This window comes from Cornus florida, unplaced genomic scaffold, assembly GCF_030987335.1.
Source record: "Cornus florida cultivar Cherokee Brave unplaced genomic scaffold, ASM3098733v1 CherokeeBrave_3.0.0_Hap2_Chr07, whole genome shotgun sequence".
NCBI classification, from domain to species: Eukaryota; Viridiplantae; Streptophyta; class Magnoliopsida; order Cornales; family Cornaceae; genus Cornus; species Cornus florida.
In genome coordinates this window covers 26,942,975-26,954,408 of record NW_026775577.1, presented here as the reverse complement: position 1 = coordinate 26,954,408, position 11,434 = coordinate 26,942,975, and the positions used below count along the sequence as shown (strand labels likewise).

The following is an 11,434-nucleotide window of genomic DNA, read 5'->3' as shown; positions in this document are numbered from 1 at the left end:
AAATTAAATTAAGTGGGCTAGGATTTTAATGATAGGAAGAGAGGCCTTAGGGCATTGGAATCACCACCAAGCTCATTCACCAAACCACATACTTTCAACTAATTGGGGAAAACATTATTGTAATCAAAATGCGACTACCAATTGCGATAATAAACATGGACCATCAAATACAAGCATAAATTGTCTACATAATCAACAATTATACTAAGGTGTAGCACAACCCATCAAGACTAAGTATGACCTATCAAAGTAGTCACAATTGTAGCACACATCAATCTAGAGAATCATTCAATTTGCAAAATTAAGCCATGGAATCTCAAATTTAAGCATAGATTGTCTACCTAACAACAAATAAACTAGGGTGTAGCACAACCCATCAAGTCTAAGCATATTCCATCAAATTAATTGACAAACCCATCTAATGAAAACCATGCATGGCCATCACTAAATCCTCAATTAATCATACATAGACATGTAACCAACATAGAAAATCTAATGTAGAGACATAATCCTCAAATAATCACACATAAGACAACATGTAATCACATAGAGAATTACTAGGAAGAATTAAATCTATAGAATCAAAGAAGAACCCAAGATTCATTATATACATAAGGCCGTAACACTAATTACAAGACATAATTTCCCAAAAAGTAGAAAGATAAGAGTTTAGAAATACAAGCTTGGGGCTCATCTAAGCCCCAAGGAGAAGTCTAGTCAATCATGGGAGAGGTGGATGTGATCTTGGAACCCTCAAAGGCTATCCCAAAATATAGCTCCATCTTCTTCCTCGTCTTCTTTACTCAAAAACCCTAATCTCTAGAGAGAGAAACTATGTCTAATCTAACAAAAATGAGTAACAATTTCTAACAAAAATTAGTAACCCTTTACAAATGGTTCCATTTGATTTAAATACTAGCTCCTTTGTGTGGTCTCCAAGTTAGAATATGGCCTTCTAATTGGTGCAATCTCGCAGCCCAAAGTTAGGTGGAATTCGGGCGTGCTCGGAAATTAAACAGCTCTCTGCCAGCAGGATTTCGATCGATCGAGGGGGTCTTCGATGGACCGGGGACTTTGGCGATCGATCGAAGATGATGTGGCACAATTATCTTGACATCTGGCAACCTTATCCATTGAGCTGGCAACCTTATCCATTGAGCTAGCACCGCCTTGGCTTCGATCGATCGAGGATCTCGGCGAACGATCGCCAACTTTTGCGATCGATCGAAGACTCTCCAGTGCAGTTTTTCTGACTTTTTTTGGATTTTCTTCTTTACTCCAAAAAGGGCTTAATAGGTTGTTTTTAGCCTGTTTGAACCTTATTGACCTAAAATAGACAAAAACACGAATTAGAACTAAAACAGAAAAGTAAGATAGATGAATGGACTAAAATACCTTAACTTATGTGCTAAAATGCGCAACATTTGAGCACTTATCAGTTAACTTCCAAATTCTCTGGTCCTTGGGTCCTCACCAATAGCAGATTCTTACATGGCTCTTTAAGCTCTTAATAACCTGGAGATGGAGAACTCTAGCATCAAGCCTCTCTCTCTCTATATATATATATATATATATTATATGTATATATACATACACACACACACACATCCATCTATCTATGGCTCAAATTAAGGTAGTGCTTACTAGTTTTTTCCTTGTCCTGGTTTTCTTCCATAAAATCCAGTTTAGTGAGGGAATGAATTTAAATTTAGAGAAGGAAAATGGATTGCCAAAACTCCAAACTCACACCAAGATCTACGAAAAAGAAAAAAAGAAAAATGCACAGCAGAATATAAACTTACAAGGTGACAGCGCCTCACTGAAAAGGAAATAAATGCTTCCTCTCTATCAATTGAAGTTTTCATTTCACTATTTTTTTAACCAAATTTTTCTTTCCAAAGAATTCATCAACAGAATCTAACACACGTAATGATTCAAACCCACTCTCAAATATAAATGTGTGTGTGTGTGTGTGTATAAATATATATAGACATGACAAACGTAACATCAGACCCTGTAAATCAAAGGCACCTCCAGTTTCAAGTAGAAAATGCTATATAAAAAGTAATATGAACATGAATAATTACTCCAATCTATCATCCATCATAAGTTTAGAAATTAGAATAATCATTCCTGTAATATGGGCAAGGAGGGTTCAGGAGTGGTGGACATAACTACTTTGTACCACTCCACTTTAAAGAAAATTTTCTAGCATGAGATTGTTTTCCAGGAAATAAGGAAGAGGGGGGGGAATCCTTTTGTTATTGCGTTTCTAAGTATACTCCCTTAGCTTCATCAAATCACCCTACTGCAACTAAATGGCAAATACCATACAACTTTTATTTCTCTAACCTTTTTTTATGCCTAACAATCATAACTTCAATTCAATTTAACTGAAAAAATCCTTGTACTGGTTGTACGGAAAAACTTAAATTTACATTGTATTATGCCTCTTCTTGCAACATCAACTCATAATAATTTTCATCTGCACATTCCCCTAACAAAAACCTCGATATGTACTATGTCACATTTTCTCATTGGTACGGTTACTAGTCTTCATTGCATGTGGACATACTGTTTGCCGATATCTCTCATTTCATCTCCAATGGGTGTTATCTCTATGATCTCATGGATGTGCTCAAAACTAATCTACCCTTGTCTTACCAATGTCCACAACAATATTTATAGTTTGACTACACTTATTTAACAAACATGCCTTAACCATACAATATTGTCCCATATAGCATGACTTTCTTGATAGCTGTACTATTAATTTTTCCTTTTAACAAAAGAGTATGGAGATCACATAGTTTTCCAGAAGCATTCCTCACATGGTTCAACAGAAGGACTCTTTCATCTCCAATCTTTACCTTCAGGTGAACATTCAAGCCTAAGCAATGAAATTATTCATTCTTTGATACCTCTTGATCTTTGATGTTCAGCATTCGTGTCACTAATTTCACTTAATTAACAATTAAACAATCCCACTTATCTTAAAATAAACGATTCTAGACCTTCAAATATAGGTTTTTGTATGTTTCTGCTTTGTTTCCATCAATTAAAATAGTATTATCAGTAAATAATAGATGATGTGCAACAATCATATTTCACTAAAATGGTTCTTTTTTTGGTGCAGACAATAGTGCCAGCCTCCACAATCATATTTCACTAAATATTTCTGTGTTATATAAATACCAGTATCATATATGGAAATGTATTCAAATCTCTACTTATTACCTCGAAGGATCAATCACCTAGAGATCTGCATCTTTTTTTATAAAAACTGTTCCTTCTGTAACCTAAGTACATCATTTAACAATTGAATATATTGTTATCCTAGTATATTATTAATATCAACAGTGTGAGTGTACAAGTAATATACCTGGACAGAAAAAAAGAATACAATATCTCTTGGACCATTGGGATTTGACAAGCACGGGGAAGATCCTTTGTCTTCCTGTTAAAGTCACTATCAAATAATGATTTCACACTCTTAATTTAATAACCATCAATGACTGACCATGCTCACGCAATATAGCTTAGCACAAAACATAATTAATAATTAAATGCTCTTTATTCTCTAAGATAGTGCGGGTTCCTTTGCTTATGTAAATTTAGTGGGAAGAGGCAAGGGAGGGACTTCCTAAAGTCGAGGAGACGACGACAAGAATCTCTATTTATAATTCCATTCCCATTAAAGGAAAGGGGGAGAGAAGTTAAAAAGCACCACTTTCAAGCTCATGATTTTCTTCGTGTGACTTACTTGAATCAAATATATGACTACTAAATTCATGACAAAGTTAAGTGGTAGGGACACTTTGGAGGTTAGTGGTTTTGGTGCATTTGACTTGACTTCTTGCTTCTTGACCATTAAGATTTTAAAAATAAAATAAACTTCGTACGATAAGTATATCTACCAAAACTGGGTGGATAGGGGCAAATATAAGTCATTTTTTCCCTATGAATATAATTGAGCAAACAACCTAGAAAAGACCAAGACAATAAAAGGAACAATCCTTGAACAAATCATCACGGGTTCATAAAAACCATTAACTCAATGAAGTCTTGTCCCAATTATTCATGGTCAAGGATGTGGTGTGATAGTCCAGTGGTAGGGCATGTGATGCTTGTGGCCAAAGGCCTAAGTTCGAATCCCCATTCCATCACGGTCAATCAAATAAATTATGTTCCACCATTCTACACCATCTAATGCTATAAATTTTGTTTTCCTTCCCCAGCGTTACTATAATGTGGATCATGTCACTCTTCTTCACTAGTACAGTCACTGAACTCTACACTAGACTGCTAAACCTTCTTAGACTATAATTGATTTTCTGTCAAACTTAATAAATTTTACATGCCTAGAAACCCCTCCATTCTGGTGCTTTCCTCTTCTGTTTTGTTTAGGGTTGATGCATAGGACCAACTTTTTTCCCTAACTTTTTTTCTGCCTTGTACAAGGACTGTCATATATAACATGTCAGGATGTGACTGGCTTAAACTTTAAACAAAAGGGCCTGAGAAGAGTCCTACACAAAAGGGAGTCAAACCTATATTATATATAAATTAGAGTTCCACAATGATTCTGCGAGTCAGAATGTTTCTTATGCAAAGGCTCTCCCCAAAAAGCAAAAGCATATTCAGATAATTATTCATGAATAATTATTCATGGGGGCTTTGTTTATTCATGGGGTCTTTGTTTCTTATACAAAGCCCCCAAAAAGGAAAAGCATATTCAGATAATTATTCATGACTAATGATACTCGGTCAAATTACGGCTGTGATATTTAAACCATCCATTGTTAAAAAAATCTTTCCAATAAGTGGTGGTTGTTCTGGTAACTAATAATCATTATGCACATGTACACTATAATGAGGTGCTTTACTTTTAGAGAATACTATTTGATTCTAGTGCATCAAGCCTGGATTTACAATGATAAAAACAAACAATAAAACCAAAAAAATAATAATAATAACTGAAAGATGATAGAGAGCTAAAATACCGTCTTATGTTGAATTTTCAGTTATAACCTCTAACATTTAGTAGTTTATATAACCATGGAATCATGTAAATACAGAAAATGTCCAGCAACTATATAAATTAATATTTCAATTTTATTATATTCTATATATGCCAAAGAAAACAAATGAACAAAGGAGTTCTAAGTTTCTAACTCCTTTTGATTCATTGAAGGGATTGAAGAAATAAAGCAATGGCTCTGAAGGTTTATAATCATCAATGTAGAAACTATAGCATGAAATAAAAATGTGTTTTAAATCTGACTTTAGTAGTATTCAGATCGTCACTTTCACATGAACTAGCAGATTTCAGAAAATTTGACTAGAATAAGACTGATGTTGTTCCGATGAGAAAGTTTACAAGCGTATGGTGATACATTAGCCTAAAAATAAAATAATAATAATAATAGCAGTTCAAACCACCTAATGTGTGTTCTATCACATACTGGACACAAGGTCTGTCCAATATAAGGTGGGTTTCTTTTCCCGTTGTGTGTTTGGGAGAGATTTTTTTTATTGTTAGCAACATACTCCAATTAATGATTATGAAGCATCTCATTAGAAAGCCGTTTCTTATGCACAATATTAGAAAAATTAGAGAGCAACACCATTACTAAGGGACTATCGCTTAAAGAAAGGGCACTTCATTGTTATTGTTATCATTCCATCGAATATTATCCTCTGAGCTAAAGATTAAGTAATCATGCATATCACTTAATAGCTTGCACACACCACTAATAAAATCAAACAAAAATTAAGGACAGATGTATTTCACATGAATTTGTCGACTGAAAGAGTTAACAGTTTGCACACAGCAGTTCAAATAAAACATAAAAAATCTGTAAGTGGGAAGTACAATAGAATCCATCTTTTTGTGCATTTGGGTGGTGGGAAGACCAATTTGGCCCCATTATTATTAATCTAAACTAACATAACTGAGCTCTTTCATCTAATTTGCCAGTAACAATTGATTTAATAGATTACCTCCGTGCAACATTCAAACGGTAAAGCAGCATTTCAGCACAATCAAAGGTCATTATCAATCAAGGGTCAAGCTTCAAACTCCAACCAATGTATGTCTTTCGAAAATATATTGATAGCAAATCAGCATGAATAAATTACTCTGTATTTATATTGTCCTAGGAACATGTTTTTGTATTTTTAAAAGAGAACTAAAAAAAGAAAAAGAAAGTAAAGAACAGTAGCAAGAGACATAAAATAAACTTGAGAAAGATAACCAAGAAAGGAAATATATGTATAAACTTCTTTCATAAAGGACCCTTAAAAGCTCATAAATGCAAACCGTTCAAATTTATATTAGCACCGGGGAATTAGCTTAAGGAATTATCAGCTGCTAAGATCCTGCCACGGCATGTTCCCTACAATTATAAATACCGAAGGAGATGCAAGCTGGTTGTGGCCATTGTATTCATAAATCTTTCTCTCTCTGTCTCTCTCTCTCTCTCTCTCTCCAACAATAACAGGAGCATCCAAAATCTTTCTTTCTTTAATCATGACCTATAACCAACTCATCTATGCTGGTGCTTTTCTTCTAGCACTAGTTGCATGCAATGAAATTCTATTTGCTGCGGGAAGGCAACTAAAATCAATGGAGAATTCCATTGAAGACCATTCTGCTGCAGGGAAGAAAGGAGTCTTTCCACCCAGGACACCTAATCAAAGCCTTGGATTTGGTGATTCAGTTGCAGTATATAAAGACGATTTTCGACCAACAACACCAGGTAACAGCCCTGGTGCTGGTCATTCTTACAAAGATGATATTCAACCAAAGGCATTAGGTAAAGGTCACGGTGTTAGCCATTTTGTTCCAGGAAACCCAGATGATTTCCGACCCACAACCCCAGGTCACAGCCCTGGTGCTGGACATCAGTTTCAAAATAAAAACACAGCGCGGCCAGCGCCAAATGCATAGACATGTATAGGAAAACAGAAGTACTTTGCAATTTGTATGTGCTGTAAATTACCCATAGGTTGCCGAGGCATGAGTATTTTAAGTTTCATTAGTTTCATGAACTAAACTGTCTTTTTACAATAATATGTTGTAATTAAATTAGAGCACCCACCCATGTAATTGAAAGCTTATTGTGTGTAATAAAATTGTTTTTGCATGTTCCTCGTTCTTTTCCTCATTATGTGCGTGCATGCGAGTGTGCTTGTTTGTGTGTGTTTTGCGAAAAACATAATCCAAGGGTCAATGGCACCTTCAAAGTAAAACTGTAAAAGTAAACAAGAGGTTAAGCAATATAAATGATGTCACGTGGGAAACCATCAAATACAGTTCAGAAAGCCAAGGAACACTTGACAACTTAAGAATCCAAAACTTTCCTTTTTGGGTTGTTCCATATTTCACCATGTAAAAACTTCTTAAATTAGATTATAAGAAGGCTAGTGCCATGTAGTCCTCTTGCATATAATATTAGACAGTCACCATCACCAATATATCACAGAGAACATACATTTATGCCTGTGAGTGTGTATGTCTCTGGTGGTAGATATCACTGTTTTTAACTCATAATCCATGGCCAATTTCTGTGTGTATGTGTGTGTGTTTTTAACTAAATCCAAATTGCACATTAATCGCTACTACCAATCGACTTTGTAAAATCAAACTTCCAAACTTTCTACCTAGCCAGATTTTTGCGGATTTTGATTAATTCCTTCTAAAATAATGCTAGAAATCATAATTTTTTTTGGAAATACACACAATAATATAGATATATAAACAAAGATATTAAGGGCCCAACTCTCCTTATCACAGCTTATAGTTTTTTTGGATTGAAAGAATACTCCGAGTTAAGGTCCCACCAACATTCATTTGCGCTCTTTCTCTCTCTCCCTCCCTCCCTCTCTCTCTCTCTCTCTCTCTCTCTCTCTCTATATATATATATATATATATATGTATAATACATGCACGCACACATATATGTATATTTAGCACCTAGTTATTATCTCATTGAGAGGATCTTTTACATATAATAACCATTTAGTCATGGAGAAATTCAGAAAAATGAATAATACTTGCTTTAACATGTACACGAAGATAAAACCCCCTTTTTTTTTTTGGCATACAAAATATTAATGATTGTATTCCATTACCTTCTAAATATTTTCTTCACGAAGTAAAGAAAATATTATGCTCAGTAAATGGACAATATATTTACTAAAAAAGCTATATCGAGAGTGTTCACAAAGTGAGCTTGTGCCATCATGATAGACTTGTTGTATAATCATGTTTCTTTTGTACTTATTATCAATTGGCCTATCAACATGACAAAATCTGTTTATCAGATATGGTACATCTGTCATGCACGGGGACAAATTCAAGATTCAGAAATTAGTAGTAGAACTCTTAAAAAATAAAAAGGCCAACATATGTTAAGAATATTAAGGATATTCAAAGTAATGCGTGAGTTAATAAATACAAATGATAGATTCATAATTTATTCTTTTGCACAAAATATAGGGATAATGTCATTAATATCAATATTAGTTGGAGAAATTGTTGCTAAGTATTCATGTCACCCCAGTAGTAAAGATTATGTATTAAGGTTGAGGATATCATAGGATTATGATATAGGCCGTGTTTGAGTTAACCCGAGTTATGGAATGTACTCGCACAATACAAATTCAACCTGGCAATATCGACCCCTAATTTTCGACAAGGCATTCGTAAAAATTAGTCCACCAAATATATAAATAGAAAAATAAGATTAATGAAACAACAGTGGCAATGTGGGGAGTGAAGACTGGAGATTATGCAAAAAAGCATGCCAAATGGGGCAAAGCACAACCCTCAACTCACCTTTAAATAAATGTGGGATCACTAACTAAAAAAAAGGCAATCTTTCCACAATAGAGAAGAAGAAAGCCCATTAACAGGAAGAGCCAATGGAGCACTTCTCAAACTTCCATATTGCATATATACATATAATATGTATATATATATATATATATATGTATATATGTATGTATATGTATATATGTATGTATATATGTATGTATATGTATATATGTATGTATATATATCATGAAAGAGAATAAAAAAGCACATGGTACCCAATAGCTCTGAATATTTATTTACTTTGTTATTTTAGATTAAACAATTATAGGGCTATAAATTTGTTTAACATAAACAAAGAAGGTTTATGAATTACTAAAAAGTAATTTGATTGCAAAACCTAAACCCCGACTTGATAAAGAATGAAAAAGAAAACAAGGAGAGAGATTAAGTGCGCAATCAAAAGACATCAAATAATCATCAGAATCATTATCATCAATCAACGCACAAACCATACAAAACCCTAGCAGGAACAGATGACGTACCTGTTGAGTGTTTTTGTAATGCGGTTGTGATTGCGAGATTTGGTTTCATCGTCCCTTTTACTCCTCATTGTCTGTGACTATGAATTGCAACGATGTTGTATACTCCTCTCGGGCTTGTTTGCCAACCTTTTTGTTTCGGTTTTTTTTTTTTTTGCGATTTGAATAATGTTGGGTTCAAAAACATTCAATTGGTGATTTTTTTTTTTGGGGTTCAAAAAACTCAGTTATAAAACTGTGTGTCATTGGAGAACTTTTTTTATAATTCTTTAAAAACAGTGTTTTCTAAGTCATAGAGAAATGGAGTATTTTTAGCAGGGGTCCCAAAATGCCAAAATTTAAGATAAATCACGAATGCGAAATTAAGTGGATTTGGATTGACCTTAAACGGGATTAATTCGTTTAGTTAATCGTGTCGTATTTAAATTATGAACTTCAATCCATTTTAACTATACATGTCATAAATAAATTTTTCTTAAATTCCAAAATTACTATATAAATATAATTTACTCTTTTGTAGACTAGTGACTATTTACTAATTTTGTTGGATTCAAACTTATATTTATCTAGTATTTATTGTTTCATTGAGTATTATTAATAATTTAAATAATATAAAATAAATAAGCCATTAAACGAATTATACTTAATAAGCATTTTGAGTTAGTGTTTAGAATTCCTGACACGATTATTAAACAAGTCAAGTCTAGGTTGAGATATTTCGTAGAACATTCTTAAATTGACATTTTTTGAAAGTTAGCCGATATTCACATAGATCCTCTCGCACTCCCCAAAAAAAAAAAATAATAATAATAATAATAATAATAATAATAAATAGTCTTTTTAGAAGGAGAGAGGAGTTTTGTCAAATTAAGGTTTAGGAAGGAAATTAAGGAATATTTTATAAGGATGTGTTGTATTTTTTTTAGGGATAATTTCACTAACACCCCCTAAAGTTTGGCGAAATATCAGTTTAAAACATCTTTCGAAAATAACTATCACTCACATTACAAACGTTTGTTCCGTTTTTCACTCACATTCCAAAAGTTAGTTGACAGGTGTGTCAGACCACTTTTTACATATAAAAAGATATTCTTACCCTTTGACTTTGGTTTGACCCATTTAATTATTTCTTTAATGATTGAAATGACATATTTACCCTCATTCAGATGTCATATTTACCCATTTATACCCTCACATATTATTTCAATTCACCCATGTGTCTACGTCTTATTGGTTGTTGACCTTATTTTTTTTATTTCACCTTATTATTTGGGGCCAAACAGTGACACGTCCCACCCAGGGAAGGCCAGAACTCCAATGATGACTAGAGAGAACAATGATGATCGGCAGCCAGAGTTGACAATGACGACTACGACTGATGAAGATTCCGGCAACGATAAAGGAGAGACCACCATGTCCAGAAAATTTTATTGTCTTATCTTTGTCATGTTCAATTGATTATGGTTACATATAAAACCCAAAAAAATCAAGGCAGATTTAGATGACATAGAACAAACTGTGTATGATTTTACCAATTAATTTGAGGATGAGCGTTAGACAATACCAACACTCCTGGGGATTTACTCGAGAAATACCCCACACACAATATAGCCCCATATTTGATCGGTCATAACCCGCGTGCCTTCCCACCGACCCAAGCAACCCACCGTCCCACCGACCCAAGCAACCAAATTCGGCAACCCCAAGCAACCCAACCTACCTGTGATTGCAACTTACAACCGTCGGCACAAGATGGTGTCCACTACGCCGGAGAAGAAAACAGCATTCGGAATTGATGCAAAATAGTGACCTAACAAACTGTGGCCATAGGAGAACACGACCTGCCTTCCTACACCGACAATCCACACACGACGGCCACGCAAACCACTGGCGAGAAAACTGTTACTCGTGACGCACAACAGCGACCCACAGTCGACGGTACAGCAACCTCTGGTTCGGCATTTTCCTTCCCCCCAAACCACCACTGTCCGGCGACCCTCCCGCACTCTCTGGTTCAGCCATCGCTGCAGTGCTCAGCCGATCTCCCTTTGCCATCATCATCTTTGTGCCTAAC

At 34.5% G+C, this 11,434-nt stretch overlaps 1 long non-coding RNA gene across 1 annotated transcript; it reads right to left on the bottom strand.

Moving 5' to 3' along the window:
- Positions 1–554: 554 nt before the first annotated feature.
- On the bottom strand, positions 555–9,684 carry LOC132266875 (uncharacterized). The gene is made up of 3 exons (XR_009468739.1): positions 9,364–9,684; positions 1,396–1,515; positions 555–1,327 (listed from the first exon to the last, which is right to left on the bottom strand). It is a non-coding gene; the product is annotated as an uncharacterized LOC132266875 (long non-coding RNA).
- Positions 9,685–11,434: the final 1,750 nt, after the last annotated feature.